The sequence below is a fragment of the Herpailurus yagouaroundi genome, unplaced genomic scaffold (assembly GCF_014898765.1).
Source record: "Herpailurus yagouaroundi ecotype Mexico unplaced genomic scaffold, PumYag 77, whole genome shotgun sequence".
In the NCBI taxonomy this organism is placed as follows: Eukaryota; Metazoa; Chordata; class Mammalia; order Carnivora; family Felidae; genus Herpailurus; species Herpailurus yagouaroundi.
In genome coordinates this window covers 17,900,654-17,905,145 of record NW_024412388.1, presented here as the reverse complement: position 1 = coordinate 17,905,145, position 4,492 = coordinate 17,900,654, and the positions used below count along the sequence as shown (strand labels likewise).

The 4,492-nt window shown below is 48.0% G+C and overlaps 1 pseudogene; it reads left to right on the top strand.

Moving 5' to 3' along the window:
- The first annotated feature begins 574 nt into the window (after positions 1–574).
- LOC121027845 (RNA transcription, translation and transport factor protein-like) lies at positions 575–3,115 on the top strand (annotated as a pseudogene).
- Positions 3,116–4,492: the final 1,377 nt, after the last annotated feature.

The following is a 4,492-nucleotide window of genomic DNA, read 5'->3' as shown; positions in this document are numbered from 1 at the left end:
TGAAGTGGGGGAGGGGGGGCGAGGGGAGGGAAACAGTCTCCTGAGACCAAAGTCTTAACCGGTGGGATCTGACACTATCTCTTGATACACAGTATCAAAAGTGAGTTAAGTTGTAGGGTACCCAGCTGGTGTCACAGAATCGCTTGGCATTTGGAAACCGCCCCCCCCCCCCCACCAAACTCTTGACCAGAAGTGTCAGAAGCATTCTCTGTGAAAGTAAAGAAGACACAGGCGTGTATGAGTCTCCTGGGGCTGCCATCACAAAGTGCCACAAACGTGGTGGTGGCTTAAATAACAGATACGTATTATCTCACGGTTCTGGAGGCTGGACATCCGAAAGCGAGGCGTCAGCCAGGCCATGCTCCCTCCAAGAGCTGGGTAGGATCTTCCTTCCCTCTCCCTAGTTTCTGGAGGTGGCCATCAACTGCCTACTCTAGTTTCTGCTTCTGTAGTCCCGTGGTGTCTCCCTGTGTGGCTGTCTCTTCACATCCTCTTCTTACAAGGACACCGGGTGTATCGGATCAAGGACCCACCCTGTTCCAACATGACCTCCTCTTAACTAATCATACCCACGATGACCCTCTTTCCAAACAAGGTCACATTCTGAGGTTCTGGGAGTTAGGACTTCAACATATCTTTTGCCAGGGGCGGCGATTGATTAGAGATTGATTACGTCTTTAGGGGAAGGGCAAACAAAGGACAGAAGTCGAGCGTTCACACACTGATTTCTGTGAGCAGATTGGTAGTCAGATGAACTGGGTAGGGAACGCAGGAAGAGAAGTGGATTTCAGGGGGAAGGTGGTGAGTTTTATTTTGGACGTGTGTCAGTTGCCTTCCGGGCAGCACAGGCTGTGTGGGACAGCTCTGGGGGTCCTTTGACAATCCACACCTGGAGATGTGGCCGCCTTTCTCTGTTTGCTTCACTTCCATGAATAACCCTAATCAAAAGGTCTTGTCCAGACAGAGCTGAAAAGTGGCAGAATACGCCACCCCAGTATACGCCACTTTGGCATAGGATTATTTTAAGCTAAAGACACTTGAAAACCAGAAGGTACAAAGGAGAGTCTGCTCCGCGCCCCCCCCCCCCACCGCCCTTTTCTTTCTGAAAGCAGGAGATAAAATTCCCATGTGAAAGATGTCCTCCTACGCCAGGAGGAAAGAAAAATTCTGATCACCAAGGATGGGGAGTAATTCTGTCCAAACAGACCTTGTCAAAATAATTCTTACCTTCCCTTGGCCCCCCCCCCCCCATATATTTCAGTTACTTTTCCACAACTGTCTCCCTTTGCTCAACCTGGTACGTAAGCCTTTCTGCTTTTTGGATCTTCATTTTCCTCTGGGGGCTCCCATGGCCACGTAAACATCCACGTGCCTTTCTCCTGCTAATCTGTTTTGGTCAACTTAATTCTCAGGTCTGGCCGGAAACCCAGATGGAATGGGGGTGAAGCTTTGTCTCCCCTACGGAGCCTTTAAGGCTCAAGACCTGAATTTAAGAGTTAAGAAATGAGAGAGTCCTAGGTGAGGCAAGGTGCAGGGTGTAGCCACTTAGGGGAAGCAGAGGTAAAAGTCACTGGTATTGAGGGTCACAGGACTAGCAGGTTGCCCTTGCCGTGTCACTGGCGGCCTGTGCTGCCCACTCCTCTTCACCTCTCCCGTCACCGGCAGAAGCCCAAGGTAAAAGAGCGAGGAGCTAGGACCATGCCGCAAGCATGCCAGCTTCAACTGCAAAGACGATACACGATTCAGAAACTTTATTAGTTAGCCCAAAGACCAGGAAATCAGACACTACAGGATCGAAGACAGAAGTAATTTAAGAAGCATCCACAGGGGAGACTGGCCCAGTGTCTCTGAAAAGTGTTTCAGAGATGTTAACTGTCCTTTCAAGATTCAAGATCGCCAAGAAGCAACAGACTGCCTTCCTGGGTTAGCTGTCCGATTTGAACACGGAGATAATGCTGAAAAATTCAAGAACTTGGTACCAGATAATGCAAAACGTATTGGTGGTGCAACGAAAAATGCAGAACCATCCATCAGTCTGGATGTAAATAACTCTGGTTTTCGGGCTGGTGCCATGGCTTCGGTTAACCTTCTTGGGGAAGTCAGGGTGACGACCTGGTCGTGCTTAAGGCGATTTACAGCTCCTGACGGCAGGATGCGGTTGCCAAAGCAAATCAAACAAAAGAGGGCTTGCCTGGCGCCTTAGATAAGACTATCTCAGAACAGGAAGTGCAGTTCTTAGGAAAGCTGCTCAAATTCTGCTATCTCTGCACCTGGAAGAGCTCAGAGAGCTACAGACAAAAATTCATGAAATCATAGCAGCTGTTCAGGTGATTCTTGTGGATCCAGAGACCAAAGTGGGGGCAGTAAGGTGGGGGGTGGGGGGGCCGGTGGCAGCGGGAAGACAAACCAAGACCAGGGAAAGTTGGAGGATGAACATTTTAGGATTTCAGCTTTTCACCTACTTCGTGCAACTGGGAATCACGTACACTCTGGCATGCATTTGGAAACCCAATGCCACCTTTTCCAGGGAGGGATCCCGGAAAATTGAGGATGTTCTAGAGATTGACCGTCATTACTTTTTCTTTAATAAAGTTCAAGAAAGTGGGGCGCCTGGGTGGCTCAGTCGGTTGAGCGTCCGACTTCAGCTCAGGTCATGATCTCCCACTCCGTGAGTTCAAGCCCCGCGTCGGGCTCTGTGTTGATGGCTCAGAGCCTGGAGCCCGCTTCGGATTCTGTGTCTCCCCCTCTCTCTGCCCCTCCCCTGCTCATGCTCTGTCTCTTTCTGTCTCAAAAATAAATAAAAACATTAAAAATTAAAAAAAAATAATAATAAAGTTCAAGAAAGTGGGGAAAAGAGAAAGGAGCTACCAGGGTGGATGTGGAATGGGCCATCTGCATAGACATTGAAGACGCAGAAGGAGGCTCAGAGCCAGGTGCCCAATACAGCAACACCAACAGAAGTAATCATCACTAACGTTTATCGAGTGCCTACCGTGGGCCAGCACTGTGCTGAGTATTCACACGTATCTTCATCCCATTTAATCTTTCTTTTCTTTCTTCAGGTCTCGGCTTAAATGGCACCCCCCCCCCTCTCCAGACCCCCTCCCCGATGTAAGCCCTCTTTATTCTCTACCTCAAGCCCTTCACAGAATCTACACCGATTGATGATTATTTGTTTACTTTCTAGCTGAGTGAGCATGGAATGCCAAGGTATTATTTCTATCCCATTTTACATCCAAGGCAAGGGAAGTTCAGATATTAAGTAATTTGCCCAAGATCACATAGCTACAAAGCGGCATGCCTGAAACCAGAGCCCGGGAATACCGGACTCCTCAAGCCTACATTCTGGATGATACCACCTCCAAAAAATCTGCAATGGATGAGAGGAAATAACCTAGGAAGAGGACAGGGCAGAGGTGCGTGAACTGGCTGATAGGATAGCGGTAGGAACAAGGCCTTCATGCTAGAAATGGTTCAGAAGCGGCACTGGGAAGGAAGGAGGGCTCCTAACCCAAGTCCTGCCCCAGGGATTGGAGAAGTGGGCAACGAGGAGCATCTTTTTGAGAAAGCTACAGACAGAAAACTTTCAGAGGAGTAGTCAAACCCCGCAGCCTAGGTTTAAGGACCTGCTAAGCTAGACCAAACTCCCTTTCATAATTTCTCCATACTCCGTTTATTTTCTTTTAATTTTTTAATGTTTATTTTTGAGAGAGAGACAGAAACAGAGACAGAGCCTGGTGGGGGAGGGGCAGAGAGAGGGAGACAGAATTCAAGGCAGGCTCCAGGCTCTGAGCTGTCAGCGTGGAGCCCAACGCAGGGTTCGAACCCTCGAACCGCAAGATCATGACCTGAGCTGAAGTCGGACGCTTAACCGACGGAGCCACCCAGGCACCCCTGATTTTGAATTATAATTTGAAGTAATTTGTCAACTCTGCACAGCAGACTTTAAAGGAGTTCACTTGGCCTCCAGAGACACTGTTCTTGAGTTAATACCAAGCTAACAACAACCTAGTCGAGGGTGTTAGTAAACTACACAGCTTGCCAACTAATATCAAGTCAAAAACAGAAGCAAACAAAGTGCTTGCAAGGGGTGTTGCTCAATAGGGATTTTTTGGCCTGAGGAAACTTCCAAGACACTGAAGTGCAAGGACCCAGAACTAAATAAATTTCTGCTGAGCCCTCCTGAGTCTATTCTGAACAAAGTTTAGAAGACGCAAAACAGCCACAGATCTTCTTTCTCTGTGGAAGTTTTAAAATATGGTGCAGAATACTAACTCTTACCAACAAAGAAAATTATTCACAAACACAAAGGGCAATTACCAAAGAACCTAGAGACATGATTCTTATCCCAGTTCTGCCCTGGATGATGCCTGTCCCTTTCCCTCTCTGGATCTCAGTTTCCACATCTGAAAAATGAGGAAGTGGAACCATATAATCTCCAAGGGACCTTCCAACCATAAAATTCTTTAACTGCTTTCTGCTCTCCTTGTTA